The sequence below is a fragment of the Aphelocoma coerulescens genome, chromosome 5 (assembly GCF_041296385.1).
Source record: "Aphelocoma coerulescens isolate FSJ_1873_10779 chromosome 5, UR_Acoe_1.0, whole genome shotgun sequence".
Lineage (NCBI taxonomy): Eukaryota > Metazoa > Chordata > Aves > Passeriformes > Corvidae > Aphelocoma > Aphelocoma coerulescens.
The window spans coordinates 52,013,235-52,033,986 of NC_091019.1; the positions used below are offsets into that span (position 1 = coordinate 52,013,235).

Below are 20,752 nucleotides of genomic sequence, written 5' to 3' on the forward strand. Positions count from 1 at the left end.
TGAAATTACTGTTTAGTGTGGAACTTGAGATGTTTTGGAAATGACCACTCTGGCTGCTCAAAGGTTTTCAATTGCATGGTGAGGTAAATTAATTCTATATTTTAATTTCTGACGGAGAGAAAGAAAATGATGGTATAGGACAGAGCTGGATGCTTGCCCAGGGTGAGCAAAGTGACCTGGCCCAGCATGGACTGGAGAGCTGGCTGGGCATCTTTGCTTCTCATGAGGGCTGCAGCTTTTAAAAATAATAAAATGCAAGAAAATAAAATAATAGCATATAATAATCTTGCAAATCACAGCTTTTACAGGGTCTCCTTTTGATCTTCTCTTTCACATATGAACACCTTATACAGATATATACTGATTTGAATAAGAGCAACCTCAACAAAAGGAGTATTATTCTCTTTCACCATCCCAAAGATGGTTCTATGTTACGGTCATTTTATAAAGCTAACAAAAACTTTTATTTACCAGTGCTGCATTAAAACATGGCAGGATAACATAGCTGTTCAGATTTCATTCTTACTGTGCATACTACAGATATCTTGCATGGATATCTGCTGTCCTCTGAAGAGGAAATTATGTTTTTATGTCAAATGCAAAGAAAGAATAACTCCTTTCTGAAATGTCAATGGTTTTTTTATTAAAACTATTCCCCTGAAGGGCTGAAAACACCAATATGGTGAAATCACATTACAGGAGAAAGTGTGACTGCCAGAAATTAATTTCTCTGTTCATCCAGCCTCTGGTCATTGTTGACACAGGGTTGAGCAAGACAGACAAACTCAGAAGTCAAATCATCTCTGAAAAAATAACAGCAATAGTGAATTAAATAAGTTAAGGAATTACTTAGTGCACAGGAGAGAATCATAGAATGTGTTGAAGGTTTTTCACATCCTGTATTTTTCAGTCTGGAATAGTGGAAGAAAGAAGTTTAGAAGAATCAGGCCGCAAAACCAGCTGTATCTTGGGCTGCATCCAAAGCAGCATGGCCAGCAGGTTGAGGGAGAGAATGCTGCCCCTCTACTTTGCTCTGGTGAGAACCCACCTGGGCCACTATGTCCCCAGCACAGGAAAGGCATGGACGTGCTGCAGCAAGCCCAGAGGAGGACACAGAGATGATCAGAGAGGTGGAACACCTCTCCTGTGCAGAAAGATTGAGAGAGTTAGAGTTGTTAGGCCTGGGGAAGAAAAGGCTCCAGGGAGATCTTGTTGCAGCCTTTCAGTAATTGAAGGGGGCTTATAAGAAAGATGGGGATAGCCTTTTTGTAGGGCCTGTTGCAACAGGACAAAGGGGACTGCATTTAAACTAAAAGAAGTCAGATTTAAGATTTAGATAAAAGGAAGAAATTTTTTTTACAATGAGGGTAGTGAAGCACTGAAAAAGTTGCCCAGGGAGCTGGTAGATGCTCCAACCCTGGAATATTCAAGGTCAGGTTAGATGGAACTCTGGGCAACCTGATAGGGCTGAAGATGTCTGTGCTTGTTGCAACTAAGTTGAACTAAATGGCCTCTAAAGGTCCCTTCCAACCCAAACTATTCTATGATTTTGTGATTCTGTGGTTCAGTGGGGTGTGTCTGTCTGATTAACATTACACACGAAGTGTGGTGTGCCTGGTTGCAATTGTAGTGAGACCTGTTCCTCTGCTTGAGGAAGAGACAGGTCAGCGCTGTTGGAGCAAGCAGGCCTGAGCAATAGGCTCTGAGGAGGAAGAATAATCTTGAGGCCAAGGTTCAGCCACATGCTCTAGACCTGGGAAGGCTGAGTTCATCCCTGGTTTACCTGTCTCTCACCTTTGTATCAGCACACTGTAGGCATTTAAGGATATGGACTGTCTTTTAAATCTGTTCACAAGACTTTATTCTAAATGTATTCCTTCATGATACTGAAAGCAAACAGCGAACATCTCCTACCAGTCATGATTTTAATCATGTCCCTTTCCTTAAAAGTTAACTGTCACCTGTATTGCAGAACCTGAGATTTAACAGTACAAATGAGGCAGAGAGTGGATATGACTTTATGTTTTTAATAGTCACCTTCATGCAGAATTCCCCAGTAAAAGACATTTTTGCCTGACCTCTTGATTAGCAAGAAATTATTTTTCACTTCCAAAGAGATCAGGCTTTCTTGTGTGCTCTCTTTGAGGGATGAGACAGCTGGTATTCTGGAGCACTACTTTCCATAGAGGCTGACTTCTACTGTCCTTCTGAAGGACTGTCAAGCACATGTTATTGCTGATTGTTACTTTCTATTCTGGTTTCAAATTAAGTCAAAAGTGCTCCATTTAATGCTGGCAGGTGGTTTGTCCTGAATAGGCATGGCTTACCCAAGCCAGTTTGGAGAACATACTTTTTTTTTTTAAAGTTACTGCTCCAAGACACATTTAATTGTCCCACCTAATCCTGAACCTTGAATCCTTTAACCCCAACCATCATATTCCTTAGCCTGAATCCTGCCTCTCCAAACCAGTGGTGGCATAAGCAGCTAGACACTCCTCTATTCATCCACATAAATGAAAAGGAAGGGAGTTAATCAGCTGATACCAGCCACTCACCCTCTTTGATAGCTGATCTTAAGATGGTCACCAGTTGCAGCGACAGATAAGGAGAGGGGCACATCTAGGAGAGGAGGATTGCATAGGCTTCCCAGCAGTGGCTCTGACAAACAGCAGTCACATATATGTTGCCACATGCCCATGATCTGCTGCAGAATTTGCCACCCATGTGCTCATACTGGCTGGATGACTCATGGCCTTTCCCCTCCTGGCAGCCCTGAAAACATGGGAAAGCAGGGAGCCAAACTCCCACCCACTAAGGGGAGTGTCCCTGCCTTCTGTGGGGCTCTGAGCATCCACAGTTCCCTGTGCCGATAGCTTCAGCATTGTACCCATGCAAGCCCCCAGAGCTGGCAGTGAAGCAGCCGTGCCTTGGGATGGAGCTGAGCTCGGTGTCCAACACCCAGGTCTTGCAGGAAGAGGTCCACATTTCTCAGGGGCCTTCTGGTTTTGCAAGGACATGAGGGAGCACTGTAGGACTGACATGGGTACATGGAAATCTCAAGAGGACACTGTGTTTTACAAAGCTGCCTGTGTCTGAATTGAAAATCTACATAACATGGATGCTTGCCAGTCTGGGAATGTTTTGGAACCAGTTGTGAGGGCAGCTTCCCTCTGTGAACTACTCCTCTCTTTCATGTCTGGCCTAAAGCTTGGAGAAGGCCAAGTCTTTAAGTCCAAACTAGAGCGATTTCTGCCTTGTTGTCATCCAGCCTACTGGTTTGTTGAAAAGGTGGAGCAGTCTGTGGTGAGCTGTGGGTGTAGTGGCTTAAGTCACATGGTCACCTGTCCACATGGCAGCTCAGAGCTGTGGCCTGGCACCAGCAGTTTGCCACTTTACCATTGCACCAGCTCTGGAGAAATTGTGGGCTCCAGGGCCAAGGCATCCATTCAGGCTGACAGTCTTCTTTTTCCCCCACCCCAAAGCCAACAGACAGAAAAACCAAAGAAAGAACTCCCAACCTCAGAGCAGGAGTCTGTGCCCTTGCTCGGCGTTCCTATGCTTACACCATTGTCCCTCTGCAAGTCAGACCAGGAGGACAGCTGGCCCTGCCAGAGGTGGCACATCCAGGGCATGTGGATGTGCAGAGCTGGAGAGCCCCAGGCTGCCTGCCACTCACTGCTCCCTGCCAGGCTCCTGCCTCCCACGCTGCCTGCAAGGCAGATGCAGCCATGGAGCCTCTCGGCAGGCTCGCACAGGGCTGCATCATTCACCATCCAGCAGGAGCGGGCTGCCTGCTTTGGGCACGGCTATTGGGACTAGCTGCCCTGTGGCCTCCCTGGAAGGGGTGCAGCACATCACCACTAGAAGGAGTGGTCAGTGCTTTGCTCCTGCCCCTGTTTGCCATGCCCTGGTGTCAGGAATTGCCATGCTGTCCCATCCCCCACAGCACATATCCCATTAAGTACTTGCTTGTGGCAGACCTCAGGGAAATGTTCTACCGTGCCAGACTGGAGGAAGCAGAAGGGTGTGGGTGAAGGGTACAGCCATCAAGCTGAGGTCTCAGGGGACCATAAAATAATGCATTGCACTGTATAGCTGGTGACCCACTTCTGACCTTAAGAAGTCGGACTTGGAATGCTAAAGCAAAGAATAAAACTTACCGCCTTAAGCATGAGCTCATTAGTAACTTACTGAGAGTTGCTCAGCCACATCCCGAGCAGAGGGCAGTTACCCTGACATGGCTTTGAAGAGACCTGAGTGATTGGCAGCTTGTCTGAAACACTCAAATTTCCCGTATTAACCAATACTCCAGGTCTGCCATGCATCACGTCCCACCCTCACCCAGCAAAGTCACCTCACCAAATTAACACAACTGCAGGGGTGGATAAAAACATGGACCTCGACATGCCTGCATTGCACAAGAGTTCAGTCAGGCCTTGGGAATCACACTCTGGCTAATGTGCCAGCATTACCCCTAGAAGGTCAGAGGTCTGAATGTGGATGAGCAGTTGTGACTGTGACTTAGCCCTTCCCAGAGTATTTTAAGCTATTTTAAAAAACTTTTCACTTCTTAGCTGCTGGAGCTCTCATGGAAAAGCACTCTAACATAATTCCAACTCGGCAGGAATGTGTCTAAGATAAATGCTGGGAGGCTCACTGCCCATGCTTTAGGGAAAATAGATAATTTTCTAATTCATGGAGTCCAACTAAAATGAACAACTATCAGCATTACTGCAGCATGGAGGTTCCTACTCATCTTCTCTGGACTGGTGGCTGACTGTCTCTGCTTAACATCAAGCATTACAAGTCCTGGCCACAGTGTCCTCAAATGGAGGCATCCAGAATTTAAGCTCATTTTTAAAAGATGTGGTTTAAGCTATATTAACCTCTGTGCAGCAGGTTCCTTACCTGTTGAAAAGGAGTGTGGTACCAACACGTTGATGATGTGGTGCTCTTGCATTTGAATAATACAATGATTCAGAAAGTTCAGAAAAATTACTTTTTAAATTTTGGGTTGTTTCTTTTGGGGGAGGAACTGAGAATGGAATTTGGCATTTCTCTGGCATATCCCACTGCTTTGCCAGTATACCCAGTGCCCTTCTTCCCACAGCACCAGTGAGTCCAAACTAAAGGACAGAGGATTCTCACTGACTGCTCCCAATCCCTTTCTAACAAGTTCTCTGCCCAGGAGCTCCCTTTCCATTTGATCCTCTAAAGGTTTCCTGCTTGACCTTTCTTTCCTTCCGCAAGAACCAAAGCTCCTTTCTGGCTCAAGCTCTGGGGTTTGCCTCTTTAATGCTTCTGGAGGGGGAGGTGGAATGGGTTAGCGCATGATCCCAGAGATGAGAGCTGAGACATGGTCTCAGTTACAGCATTTTAGGTGTTGTCAGCGGCTACTGCACTGTTGAAACTACCCAGCAGTGTGCAGTATGCACAGCCTGTCCTTCTGAACCCTTAAGCAAAGTCAGAGGCTGCTGCATTTCTTATATCTGGATGAGGATGTAAAAGAGGGATGTGAGCTTTAAGGATCTCTTGAATCCCATAGACCTGCTAAAGCTCTTTAGATTATTTTATAACATTATTATCCATATATACATACATCCAGCTAATATCTCCACCAGTATGGACTTTTTTTCTGCCCTTCTTGTATGTATGATTTCATGTCCAAATACTTCATTTATGTGCTGTGCCAGGAAGAAGCTTGTTCTGATGCTTTTTTCTACCATGTTAGTAATTTGATTTGGGAGTCCTGAATGTCACAAAACCCCCCAAAACTTCTGCATTTACAGGAACTATGTCTCATTTCCAAGGAAGTGCTAAGCCCATCTTGAAAGCTATGAACCTCTTTTTTTGAGAATATCTTGAATTCCTTTCTCACTTGAATTCCCACATTCCTTGGACTGGGTTTGAACCCATCTGTCTGGATCATCCGACTGCAGCACACATACATATACCAAATTCTGGTGGGATTAATGTTAAAATGTACTTACTTCAATAGATGAGACACCAAAGTATTGACTGGAGGTATGAGTCTATGTCACTGTTAATTCATGCACCTCATTACCCTACTCAGTCAGAGTGCTCTCATTCCACTGGGGAATGTTGCTGTAATTAAGATCCTGGAGCTTTTTGAGAAAAAGGAGTGGAGGCAAAATGAATAAAGGAGAGCTGCTCTCACCTTCTGTAAAAGCAGCAGTTGCATTTGAATTTTCTGCCAAGCCAGAAGATTGGTGTTTGACACATGTCACTGGTTGCTTGGAAGCAAGTTATGGATCCAGACCCATGAGTAAGTGCCAACTATTCAGGAGGAAGCTACAGCATGCAACAGCTGAGGCCTTGAAGCGATGTCTCAAAGACAGGCTTTCTTGAGCACTGGGATTTCTTTCATTTTCTAAAGCTGCTTTGCCTCCAGTGTGTTATGTTGTGATGTACAGTAAATATGGGGAAAGGATTCACTTACATTAGGGAAAGAATCTCTGGGCAGGCATTGGGAACATCCATTTACCTGTGCAGAGTGTGCAAAGGGAAGGAAGGTCGGTGACAAGTGAGTGTGCAGACCAATTTAGAAACCAGTCCATATTGCAGAAGCTTTGTAGTTAAAGTAGGGACACTGCAGATGCAAGGTGAACTGCATGCCTCCAGCATGGTCTTCCAGTCTGCAGTAGGCATTAAATGTGGGAAGTGCATCTGAACCAGCAGAAATTGGCAGAGATAAAATTGATAATTAATGCCCAGTATCCTCTCACTGAAATCCCTCACTATCCCACACCACCTGGCTTATCTGAGTTTCTTCCTGGTGTCCCAAACTGCCCCAGTTTTTAGCCTGGATATAGGTTAAGTAAGTAAATATTGAAATACTCAACTCATTAGTCAGAAGAGGAAAAGGCACTTTGCATCTTCTTCCTCCTAAGTTCTGTCCTATAACCTTTGTTCATTTACTTGGTATTGTATTAACAATCAATTAGATAAACCCTAAGCTGGATTTCTCAATAATCAGTGTTTGCATGGTACAGTGAGGAGCTGGAGATGGAGATGAGGAGGGAAAAAGCTGTTTTCTCTTCCCTATCAACATGAGATGTTCAGCATTAAGGAGCAGATACTGAGATCTGGCCAGACAGGGCTGGTATAGGGTCACACCTTGGCAGGGCTGTCACCCAGTCTGTACCACTGCCCCGTAACTGATAATCTCCTGATACTATTACAGGCAGTGCCATTATAACTGTCAACTTTAATTAAGCACACTCCCATTTGCTGTTTCCTTCTAAACATCACTCCAGGGCCACAGCTAATTCAATGTGCAGCCAAGCTTCACCAGGAAGGGTTTTGCCTTGTTTGCCTTGTTTCCATCAGCCACTGGTGGGGCTAGCCACAAGTGTGCTTGTGCAGGAGGGAACTCTGGAGGCCATGGATCATCCACTTTCCACCTTTCTCCAAATTCTCAGCTGCTGACCATTCTGCTCTAGGGCTCTCAGCTCTCACAGAGGCTCAGAAACAGAGATCCCTCCCCTCCTCCAGGCAGGGTGAAGCCATGCAAAGGGGTGCTGGGTCACCACAAAGCCCCTTCACACAAAACCTTCAACAAAGTCTTCAGCATTTGGCATCTGTCAGCCTTGGCCTTCAGTTTACTCTGTAAACATGAATAAGCATTAGGGCACCTCTGTTCTGCAAGGACACTGAGCACTGATACAGCCCTGTGTTTTATTCATTATGAAGGACTGAAACCTATTACATTAAAAATTCAGATATTAAACTGTATTAAATGGACATGTAGGGGATATATGTCTGTATATCAAGATATCCATTTATTCATAGGCTCAATAGGGTTTTAGATGTATGTAAGAATAAAGGGAAATTAAGTTATTTATCCAGTCTCATACAGTAAATTGGTAGCTGAGTCAGGAGGGGAGCTTAGGAGAGGTTATTTTTTGCTGTTGGTTACATGGGGAAGCTTAGACCCTCTTTCCAAGAGTCAGTTTATATTTGCAAATTATAACTGTCTTTCCTGAGGCGTCATTTGTTTAACACTTTGAGAACTCCATTGTCAGCTGCTGAGAAAAAACTATTATGGCTTCTTTTCTATTCTTCCACACAGTTCTATTTTAAATTTATCAAACTACTTGTACTGCTCTTCTTGGCATGTGACCCTCACTGGTTTTTCCTAACTGAGCTTGGTCCTGTTCAAGTGGGCACCCAGCCTCTGTCATATTAAGAGCACAGCTGGAAGGACATCCAGGGGTGCAGAGTCTGGACCCTCTGGGCACCTTCTCCCCTCACCTCTCTCTGCAAGGAGCAGGAGCCAAGTCAGAGCTGTTCCCCCCAGCATGAGGTGCACCTGGGACACTTCACCTCTCAAGCCGTGTCAAAGTTCAGATGTTCTGGACTGCCCAGAGAAACTCTGTGTGTGTTTTGTGTGCATCTGACTCATACTCTCAGCGTGGGTTAACAAGGTGTTGTCTGCTCTTCCAAACCATCAAGGAGTCAAACAGACAACACTACTTGAAAATTTACCTTCCCATATTCCAAAGACTGGCCACTGCCCTTCCCTATCCAGAGTGTGACTTGTTTTCATTTGTGCCATAAAGCTCCTCCATCTCTGACTCCATCCAAAGTCATGCTAGGAAATTTGCCCTCAGTGTTGGTCTAAAAAAGCTGTTTTCTAGAGCAACATGCTCTGATTTGAAGATTGCTAGTCTTTAGTGGCTGCATTATCCCTTAGCCAGCTCTTCCTGAACAGCATCCCTGGCAGGATTTTATCTTACTTGAACACTGAAGTGGGTATTTTTGGAAAATACCCAGGGGGTAGATGAAGGTCATCACTGTCCACTTACTTAATTATGGAGTGACTGCTATAAGGGTGGTAAACAAGTCCATTACAGATGGGGCTAATGGCTTCAACAAAGTTTCACACATCTGTGAGGGGAATGGCAGGGATAACATGGACTTTATGGAAAAACATGAGCTGGACTGACAGTGTAGTCTTCTCTTCATTAAGATCAGGCCTGAATCAGCCTCTGAAGGACCAAGTACTGTGTATGTTTAAAAGCTATTAAACAGTGCACTGACAGCATCTCCTTGGCCCTTGGGGTGTCCCAGTCATTCCACCTGTGGAAGCTGGACAATATCATTCAGGGAAAACACTTTGCTGAAAAAACTTTATCCAGAAATACTGAAGCTAGTAACAAAATAGAAAGTGTGTAAAGGATCCTGCAATGCAGTCTCAAAATTGGCAATTTAATGTCCTGTCCCTGGGGGAGCAGAAGCAGGATGATATGGGGTTTTGTCCTCCAAAGGCATCTCTAAGAGAGGAAGATGTAGTTGCATCCCAGAATTTTGAGGTTCCCCTTGTTTAGCCCACTTTTTTTAATGCCACTCATATTTTGGCAACAGAGTGGCTACAGATTGGTGCATCTGAATGTAGGCCTGGTATGGATGGAAACCTCCTTCTGTTCCCTCAGCCATGAGGCAAGGACTGGGGTACAAACTCCTCCTTTTTGGGAGCTTGTGCAGATTGCCCTGTTGTGTAAAAGTGCAAGGGCCTAAGTACTGTTGTATTACACCACTGGTGTACAAGAAGTTGTTCCATTTAAGAAAATGCTCCAGAGACACAGAGGCTTTAGAGAAATTAGAAAGGGCAAATTCAGAATAATAAATTTAAAATACGACCTGAATCTCTCATTGCACACCATGTGTAGCAAGAGCTCATTTTGTGTTGCTCAAAAAATATAATTACCTGCAGTGCAGGGATCAGCACAGCCACATAATCTTGAAGATTAAGGAGTGATTTGTTTTATAGTTCTGTATTTGTAGTTGTGATATTGTGTCTTGGGTGAAGCATCCAGGCAACAAGCCAGTCTTCATGATTAGCAATATAATAACTGGCTGAACAAATACTTCACACACACAGATCTAATGAGGCTGGTGCTAGGGAAAATGAGTATTAAAAAGTTAATTAGGATATACTTTTTTAAACACATTATTCCTGAGTGTTGCTGGTGTATCACCTGCAGCACCCAGCATGGTCCAGGAAAGGCTGTAGCCAGATATAGATACAGAACATCTGCTGAAGAACAAAGTGTGAGTGTCCTCCTCAGAGCAGTTGCACTGCACCAGAGGGAGGTGTGAGGCAAAGGCAGTAGCCCTGGCTATATCCTCACATGCAGCACATCTTGCATAAGAGCGTGGAGGTCAATGCAGTTTTTCACAGGAGCCCAGGGTAGCTCTGGTCATTCAAACTTCTCAGGGTCAAACAAGTTTAATTGTAGTTTAACTCTTCCTCTGAAAGACACATGGAGAAACACAGTCTGTCTCCCAGGGTATGATTCTAGTACTGGACCACCTCTAACCACGCCACCTATAACCTGCATGTTAGCCAGGAGACACAAGTACTGCCAGGTACCAGCTTGTGTGAAACATCAGCAGATGTTTGCTCTCTGCTCTCTTGTCACGTGGGAAGGAGCTGCACAGCAACACTCTGCAAAACCACTGTTGTGATAGGCTTTGGTTGTGCTACATAATGTTTGATCAGACATGGGTTGGGATAAGTGCATCAAACTAGTTACTCATCAAGGGGATTTTTGCCCTAGTTTCTCCAAATCATTTTGTGTGTTTGCTTGACTCTTATGTGTATGGTGACTACTGAATTTGAAAGGCTTGTTGAGCAAACATGCCCTAATAGGGTCTGTACAAAATGCAATATGTGGATTAAATCAAGTTACTCTGCTTTTGCAAACCAGTTCTTTGCTCTCCCCAGTTAATTTCACAGGTACTCACAAAGCAAAATATTTAGTTAAACAGTCCTTTATGTTAGTTGATATTTTCTGTATATGCAATGAAAAAATAATGAGGGTGGCTGTATGGAAAAGATCCTGCCCTGAGTACTTTATTAGAAGCAAAGCAAAAGTGAAGCTACTAGGCTGTATTTATTACTGTTTTAATAAATAAATGAGTCTATAAAAACTGTGCACCTTATCCATGGAGCCTAAAAGCTCTTAATGTTTAAACTTTGCTACAAGGGGAGTGGTTGGGATGCATGTTTCAGAAGCTGTTTCTGCATTTATTTGGATGATTTTGTATGAAAAAAAGCTTTTGGTGGAGTTCTTACATGTCTGCTTCAGAAAGGTTGCTGACAGACCTGCCCAGCTCTCTGCTTTTCCCCCAAGAAGTGCATCCCAATTTGTGACCAGAGGCACAGGCTCTTGATAAGAGAATTCATGCAGGTTTTCTAATGAGAAGCATTGCTAGTTTTAGCTGGAGTGTTTTAAACCAGAGAGACTTTTCTCAGATCTTTAGCTATGAATGCTAAGGAAAGTTAGAAACCCCAGTCAAATGTGAATTCTGTGAATTTTCTACCAAATGGCTTTAAAATCCTGGTGGCAAAAGCCTGGAGACAGTGTGTGCCCAGAGCTGACAGCTGCCTGTCCACACCTGCTTCTCGCCCAGGGGAACTGCTGGTGTGCCTCTGCCCAGAAACCACAGCAGATCTCACAGGGACCCTGTGACGTGGATGTGCTCAGGAGCCAGGCTGTGGGGCCCAGGGGAGGGCAGGTTTGTTGTACTCACCTGCTTAAACTGTTCTTGCTACCTCCACAAACATGCCTTGCTTCCACAGTAAGGCAGCTGAAGCCTGAAGAAGTGTCAGGAGCCATACAGGAAGGTGAGAGCCTCCTCACGATCAGAAACAAAGTTCCCAGAGGGTGGTGTGAACCAGCAGTCTGCAGCTCGAGATCAGGCTCAGGTCTGGGGTTCCTGGTCATATGATCAGATAAAATATGTTTCCTATTTGCCAGTCATCTGGTGACTCTGAGGCATCTTAGGACCTGGAGGAATGACTTGTGTAACCAGTGCTTCTTCCCACAGTGATATTCCCTGGACATCTGTTCACCTATACCTGCCACTGTGTGTTAAAGAGCAGCAGACCCCTCTATCTCATCTCCTTTAATCTTAAATCCAGCTCCTGCTCCCTTCCCAATACAAATGTCATACATGGAGTCTTTCTCTCCCTACAGGAGCTTCTTAAAATTTATGCAGCAGCCCCATTCCTATTCATATCCACTCCACCTCCCAGGATCCAGGTTGTTGGTGGTGCTCTACAGAGCCCATTTATGACAAACCAGTACTATAAATGCCACACGGCACAAAGACAGCTTAAGCCACCTCTTCTTGTCTCCTTCCTCTCCACCCTGCCCACCACTTCCATGCCATCAGTTCTCATGGCCTCAAGAGATTTTTGGACTCAGATTGTCTCATGGTTTTGATCTTCCGCATTTTACCCATATATACACACATTCATATATTTGCTTTTGCACCCCTTTAATTCTACCATGCAGTAGAGCAAAACAAATAAAAGTGTGAAATCAACTTAACCTGTGTCAAATAACCTCTGTGATAGTATTCTTGTCAAGAAATGTAACTCATCATCAAACCATCTGGTGCTGTACCAGCACTATATGCATGGGGAAAAGCTTTTTTTTGAGTCCTGGAGGTGGCTTCTGTTTGACTCCAAAGTGCTTGAGTTCCTCCTCCTGATTTAGGCCACTGAGACTGACACCTTTTTCTGAAGTGGTAAAATCCAAACCCAGCACTCTCAGGAACCTGGTTCAGAAGACCGTGCCCGGTCTCTGTGTCACAGTTTGAAGCACCCACAGTCACAGTTCACAAGATGAGAAAGGCCAAGCTCACTTCTCCCATCCAGGTGCCCTAAAAAGCAGACAAAGACTACATGCTCCCTTGCACTCATTCATTCATGCTTCAGTTGCACTGGGGACAGCTCAGGCAAAAGTGAGACTGGGGTACCCATGGTCCCCATGGCCAGGAGACTTTCAAGACAATGGGAGTTACGTCTTTGAAATCTATCAAACTGAGAGAAGCATTAAACCTTAAAATACTGCTTTCTATTTTTGGGAGGGGAAGGTGAGGATATGCTCTAAATACTGTCATGGTAGGAGAGAGGCATTGCACTACAACTACCTCACTGGCTCCTGTTTATAACATGAAATTGTGATTCTTGCTCATTCCCTTCCACAAGGTACCTTCCTTGAGGAGAGGCTGCAGGGTCTGAGGCTCAGGCAGATGGAGGGTTCTCCTTGTCTTGGGTCAGGTACCCAAGCTGACTCAGGGATGAGTCTCTCCATAAAGCTTCACATGCCCCTCTTAGACACCTAAACCCCACCCCACACTTTATATCAGGAGCCCACCTTTATCTTCTGGGTTTCATCCTGTGGAACACAGAACACCAAGTTATGTACCTTGCCTAGAACATGTCTGCATATAGCTCTGAGCCTACAGACAGCGAGATGAGGTGCAGGAGTAGGAGTAGATCCTTAGACTGTTTTGGGTTTTCCTGAATCATTTGTGCTAATAAAATAATGGGATACCTATTGCATGACTTTGATCACCACACCTTTCTCAAGTCCTGAGAGGCAATCTGAGTAAGTCATAGGGAAAGGGTTAAAGGCACCACAGTCTACAAAACTGTATTCTTGAGAGGTGACGCCCAGCAGAAACTGAAACATCCACTGTCATTTTCTGCTTCAAACTTCCTAAAAACCTTTATCATAACCAGATGTTAAAGACAAGTGAAACATACAACAAGAGAATTGGAGTCATGGAATGAAATAAGGAAAGAAGAGCTTAAATAACATTTAGATTAGTGAGATGCGTTTCAGCTTGCATAACCAGACAAAATCCATCTGTTAGAGTTTAAGGACCATCCAAAGCCATTTCCAAGCTATTAACAATTGCTTTTGAGTAGTTGGGGAATAAGAGAGGAATAACAAGGGAACATTTAGTACCTGCATTGCAGGGAAAATCAAGGAATTTAAATATCCCCCACTTTAATTCTTGGAAAGATTGCTAGAACCTATTATGAAACCCTCAGTTTATAATCCGGTACAGATTAGTCAGTTGATATGAAACACATTGCAGGGATTTGTCAAGAATAAACTGTGCCAATTTTTTTCATTTTTTCCTCTTTGGTCTAGTAGCTAAGGAAAACAGGCTTAATTCTAGGAGTCTGGACACTTTCCTGGTGGATATGTTCAGGTGTGCACCAGGGAAACACAGTATAGGCTTGACTGGGAGAACTGAATCCACCTACATTATAAATTGGAAGAGTAAAAGGTGGCTCAAAGCATTGCAAGACCAAGGGGATGTGTGTTCAGCCTATGTCTGACCACTGTGTGGAAGAATGAATGATGGGGAAGGGAATGCAGCTAAAAGATGTCTGAATAAAGCCAAGCTGCTAGAGCTTGAAAGACACTGGAAGGCAGGCTTACGGTTCAAAATTACTGTGATGACTAGAAAAAGTGCTCTAAAATCCTCAAGATGAAACTGGGCAAGTAGAAAAGCAAAGGGCTGCAAGCAGAAAAGGGGCATCAATGCACAGCTACAACGAGGCCCACAAAGAAAATTCAAGTGAAATAGTAGCAAAAACCTGGGGATGAAGGGATGCTATGCAGCAATTGCAAAAAAAGCCCCAAAGCAACAAACCAAATTAAAAAAAAAAAAAAAGTCAAGAAATGGGTTTAAACTACTTGTGAAAACCCTTGATTTTGAAATTAGAAGGGTGTCTGTACTAGAGGATGAAAGTCTGAAACAGCTTTCCAATAGATGTGGAAAGGTCAAGAATCCTTACTAGGTTCAAGATGGAAAAGAGCAATTTTTGGCAGGGAGTTATCAGAGGTGGTTGCAGGAACATAGGCCCAGTCTGGGCGAACCAGGAGCTTCCTTGCCAATGTCTTTCATTTGCTTCTCTGTAAGACATAGTGGGGTGATGCTGCTCTTGCAAGGCTTCAGCTGGAGCTGCTGTCTTCAGCCTTGGGAACCCCCCATTGTGGAAGAGAGAGGAGATGGAAAATACCCAGGATACAGACCCATGAATGAGAAGTTTGGAAAATACCTGAGTGGGAGGAGAGGCTTGGTTAATTTAGAATGGAGAATGCTGGGGAGCAGTCTGGGGAAATGTGGTAGCAATCTTACACAGAAGGGTCACAGACTGTGGCATCTCCATATCCCATGCTGGACAACCTCATCTGAAGAAAAGTGCATAGAAATTAGAAGAAAATTGGAGAGTTCAATTTTCAAAATAACCAAACATTTAGACAGTTCCTTTAAGTGTAAGACTTCATGTGTCCATCAGCCACATGGCTACCAAGGCTGGAAGATCCCACATTAACTAATCCACCCTGAAGGCCCAGACAGTTAAATGGTCAGTAAAAGATCCTTTCAGCCTGAGGCTTCTGGGAGTCAGTCCTGTTAAAATCAGAGAGAAGCTGGTTGATATGCACCTGAAACCATGACAGTGTCAATACAAGAGATCTCAGTGAACTTAAAGTGAATCTTCCACCTTCCTCTGATCCTCACAGCTGTATCAGGTGGTATTTTCTCAAAATTTGTTCACACACCAGAGGTGCACAGGCAGTAAAAAATCCAATATGCTCTTGGTCTCTGGTGGCAATAACATGGTACTGCTTTCACCATTTTCTTTCAGACAGAGTTTGAAAAATTATTATATTAGAAATAATTTTCAGAGACATATTAACCTTAGTCCTGCCCAGTACCCCAGGGTGTCTTTTGAATTTTCAGTCCTGAAACAAATTCTTTTGGAAGGGTAATAATTGGCACTGAAATGAGAGGGAAAAAAGGTGATGGGTGTGAGGAAGAGGGCACAGCAGGTATGCCTGTGGCCAGAGTGCTCTGCCATTGTCCTCAACAGATTCCCAAATGGAGGCTAATGTCTGGAAGGAGAACAAGGTACCCAGGATTTAATAGTAAATGACTGTCAAGAGAAAACAATTATTTTATTGTTTGCAAGACTGAAACCACAGTGGATGTTAACACCAGGCTTCAGAGTGTAATGATCTCTGTTCACTGTCCTAATAAATAATTTTCCTCATTTAGCCTGCTCTGTGAAACAGCTCTCACCTGTTGGATTCCTTGAATGTGCTGATGAATGTTCTCCCAGCTTAATGACTGCCCTTGCTGCTCCCTCAACCAGTTTTTTTTTACTGCCAGCTTTTTCCCTCTCCAGGAGGTTGTTTATCCAACAACCAGGGCACTGCTACTGAAGCATTTCTAAAAAGATTATTCTGCTAATTATTCAGATCATTAAATGAAAGGTGAAGCAGTCATCAGCTGCCAGCTTTGAGCTCCCCAATAATACAAGAATGCTTCTCTTACATAAAAATCCATATTTTTTAATTCTGCAACACTTAACCTTTTTGCAGCCTTTGAAGGAAGGTTTCAGCTCCAGCAGATGTGGTTTGTTTGTAAGAAATGGAATTTTTCTCCTTTAAAATCTAAGATACACGTTCAATACTCACTGCATGCTGAAGACATTTCTCCTACCTTTTTCCACAACAGTTTGTGTCATGAGGGGGAAAAACCAAAATACCAAACAGGGATCAACATCATCCACAGGCAGACACTTCCAACTACCCCCTCAAATACCGGTGGGGTTTGCCTGAAAAACATGGATTTTTCTTCTTCTCTCTTTACCTCAGGAGTCTCTTGAAACGGAGATAGGCTAGAAGTCACCTGTTGGTGAGGTAAAGGGTTTTAGAAGGGATCATCAACTCTCAGTCATTGCTCACTACTTCATGGAGAAGTGGGCAAAGTCCCTGCAGAGCAGGACTCATCTGGAGCTGCTTTGCTTCCTTCACTGGTTTTTGTTTTACCCACATCTTCAGAGCTGCATCACACGCAGCTGCAAAGCTTTGTTAAAGACATGGTGAGGAAAGGCTGAAACAATACCCCAAAGGAGGTGCATGTAGATGTGACAGAAGGTGAAACAGCCAGGTTTGCAGGTGATAACTGTGCTGTTTTGAGTAGCTGGTCTAATGTCACACCAATGGCAGGGGACTTCAGAGGGATCTCACTGAGTGGAGAAGAGGATGGCAGATAAGTGGAGATAAAGCAGGAGATGGCAGCTAGGGGGAAAAATAACCTGAACCATGACAAGCACCTGAAACCATCAGTGGGAGAGAGCATCTGAGAGGAGAAAAAACACAAAGGCTGGGATTCCTCAGTTTAGACAAAACAAGGTTATGGGAGGATATGAGTGGTATTCACAAAATCATGAAGGTGAAGGCTAGTGTGAAAGCAGAGTCGATACTCCCCAAATCTTGTGTCACGAGATGTCGGGATCTCTAGGTAACCACTGGGATACTGCATTAAAGCCAGTAAGGGGGTTCTCTGCAGCAGGTGTGAGCTCCTGAGCTTGCTGCCATGGGAGCTGGCAGAGGCAGACAGGACCAGAAGAGACAAAGAGGTACTGAGTAAATCCAGGGACAGCAGGATACAGATATTGATACAGCAAAAAGAGAAGGTAATACTAGGAATGTGTCACCTGCCATCCCTAACCCATCAACTGAAGATACATGCTGGGGGAGAATAAAGGAGCTGCAGAAAGCAGCTGTTTCTCCTAATAATGTCTAATGCTGCTGTGTTTTGCAGTTGCTTTTAAATTACCAGGAGAGCATGAGCTTTGCCATTCTCCATCACAATCTCTGCAGTCAAGATCTTCACAACTGGGTCAGCAAGACCCAAGCACGAGGGCTGAGACCCATGAGAGGAAAATCACATTCCTCAAGACTCAAATGGTTGGACATTACTTAGGGAATTCTGTTCTAATTATTAAACTCCCTTCTTTCAGGGAATTGTTAAATTTTTGGTCCTTAGGTACAGCATCCTGTGGAAAGTCCAGCTGAAGTAGCTGCAACAGTCTTATGTGAGTGCCCCCCTCAGCACACACGGGCCTGCTTATGATGGGATCAACACGTGGAGAGTCCTCAGGGAGACATCCTGACGACTGCATGGAGGGAATGAAGTCTCTTCCAAAAAAGGATTTAACCTTGTAATTCTTTTGCTTAATACAACTATTGTGTAATTACAGCCTTTGCCCAATGTACCAAGAAATTCAAAAGCTAAATCCCTTTGGTTTAAAAGCAGTTCATCCTTTCTCCCTTATTTTGATACATAAATGACTTCAAATATGTATTGCTGGATAAACTCAAATACATAATGCTGACTAAACCTGTGTTTATTTAATAAAGGAATAAGTAGTTAGTTACAAGAAATGAATTACAGAAGAGACAAGAACTCTTGGTAATAAATGTAGGACTACAGCAGACACAGTGGGCTTTCTGATGCTCTGAGCTGTCTTATCAAGGAAATACTGTTTAGACATGCCAAGAGGGAGTTCCTTGGAGCCTGGGGAGTGCTTGACTGACTCTGACAGCTCCAGTTGAAAGCACTGCCTGGGATTCAGTTTGCAATAGGGTCATGCAGAGAAAAGCTCTGTGCCTTGCTTCACCTATGAGGCAAGGCTAAGGTGAAAACCAGCAAGTGTTACTCCAACAGAGGCTTCAGTTCAGGACTGAAAACACAACTCCCAAAAAAACAACTTTTGAAAACTCCTTCGGGAAGATCCCCAGCAGCCAGGTGTCACCCAGTGTGTTTCTCAGCTCCTTTAGTGACACAAGCCAGCAGCCAGTGCCCGTGGAGGGCTGACTCTCACAGTGCAGTGATGCTGCACAGGCCTGAGCAGTGGCAGATGCTGTAGCAGCACTTGGACCACTCACATAGTCAGTGACAGAGACTCTGGAGTCGAGACCGTGTGCTGGGGCTGTCTGAGGGGACTAGAAGAACCCAGGTTTTGTTAACTCTGCTGCCTACAGAACAATTTGTTCACTCAAAATGTGCTGCTGGGAGCAAGTCCCTTCTGGAGAGACACCAAGGCAAGCACATAATAGTTGTCCTTATCAGCACATCTCTTGCTGTCTGATCTGAGCCTAATGAGACCCAATGCTCTTTAAATCACTCTGTCTTGTCACTAACTCAATTTCCAGCCCTGCAATTGCTAAATATCTCTTCATGCACATATTTATTTGCTCCACAGTTACTATGAGGCCAACAACCTCAAATGCCGTTTGCCCAGTAGCTGAGCTGCAGCCTTGCAAATTCATCAACAGTGTTTGCAATTAAAGAATGTAAGTTAAAAACCACTTAACATCAATAACAAAAGGTAAAAAGCAAGATATGCCTTCCTATAGGCCTTTAAAAGGTCTCTCAGCATCTGCAACTCCCTTGTTTGCTAATGGAAGATGAGGGCCAGGGTTGTAAACTTTCTGCCTCTGACCTGGGAGAAGGGCTTCGCCACAGGACCAGGTGTTTCATGACAAAAGCTGGGCCTGCCAGAAGCCACGTATTTGGGGAAGGGTAGGATCAACTGCACTTTCCATTTTCTAGCTGTTTCAGCCAATGTTATTGTTTGTAAGAGAGGATTTGTAAAATAACTAATTGTGCTTAAAAAAGGCCTTGAAGATATATCCAAAGTAAGAAGATGAGGAACAGCATGCCGAGAAGTAGAAGATTTCTATTTAACTCGTGTATCAGTTGCCTATTAATAATAGCTGCACAGAGAGACACGGACATAGTTTCCAAGCACACAGAAATCCCCTCTGTCCCTTATGCTCCATATAAGTGATAAATGAGATATATCATGATCACTAATTCAAACCCACAGCCCCAAGGCTTCTCACCATCGAGTGTCCCCACTTTTTCAATGCCTTTGTTGCTGCCATTGACATTATTGATCCCTTTTGTAGGGTAGTAGGGAAGGTCGATCCCTCCCTCTGCACAGCAAAACCTCCTCACTCACTTGGAGGGCCTGGTTACAGGGGCATTATGTGCCCCCAGACCTGCTTTGGAAGAACCTTTCCACCACTCTGTGTGTAAGTCAGGTATGATCCTTGGGCATAGACTGGCATTTACAATGGGCAAATGTTCCTTTTATTCCTTCTGTCTGGTTGGAAGAGGATGATGACAATCCTTAGAGACCAACCACCCTGGTTTGGAGACAAATATGGTCTTGTCTCATGGCAACCTCTGCCAACAGCTCCCAACTGCCTTTCATTCAGACACCTTTCCCCACACACAGCAGCTGCCCCTCTCAATGGAAGGATGCTGAGATCCTGACACTTCTAGCAGAGGTTTTTGTACCAAGAGCTAAACGTGATCTGCTGCAGGAATTCCACGCCTTTGAATAAATCCTGCTGTACCCTGGCCAGTGGCACCCTGAGAGGCCAAGCCTGCCACTGCAGCCCAGCTTTGAACCCATGGGGAAACCCAGAGAGCCAACTCCATGCAGCACTGTGCACTTAACAATACCATAGGGGTAACCAGTGCAGGCAGCAGCACCAGCAGGAATGGTGCCACAGGCTCCCAATGCCAAGCAGAGTTAACAGAGAGACCAGCAGCCTTGCCACCACCTTTTTCCTCCTCACCCTTCAGAGAATCTGGTCATGATGAGAAACACCTGCAACTCTTCACCTTTCAAAGAAGCTGTGCTAATGCAAAGCAGTGCTACCAGGTGGGTAGATCATCCCATTGCTATCCCTTCACCCAGACAGGATTTACACCTGCCCTGTGGCATCTGCCTCCAAACTCCCTGGGTCACTACTCTGCTGGGGGTGGTCTTGTGTCCCTCAGAACACTCCAGCCCTTGCACATGGGGTCACAGGGAGTGTGTGCTTCAGTTCATCACCTCAGGGTTCACTCTTGTCCCAAGCAGCTGATTAGCAATTCTGCAGCAGCACAACTGCACTGCCGCATAAGCCAGGTTTAGATGGTGATCCTTTAAAGAGGAATGATCTCTGTCAGAACAGCTTTCTTAAATCCTGAGAGAGATGCTGCTACTTGCACTTAATTGTTTTTCTGCGTATTAGCTATTTAATGGTATTAGCATAATATGTGC

General features: G+C 44.4%; 1 long non-coding RNA gene across 1 annotated transcript; it reads right to left on the reverse strand.

The window, feature by feature from the left end:
- Positions 1-9,730: 9,730 nt before the first annotated feature.
- Positions 9,731-20,361, reverse strand: LOC138110852 (uncharacterized). The gene is made up of 3 exons (XR_011151111.1): positions 20,283-20,361; positions 11,560-11,745; positions 9,731-10,275 (listed from the first exon to the last, which is right to left on the reverse strand). It is a non-coding gene; the product is annotated as an uncharacterized lncRNA (long non-coding RNA).
- Positions 20,362-20,752: the final 391 nt, after the last annotated feature.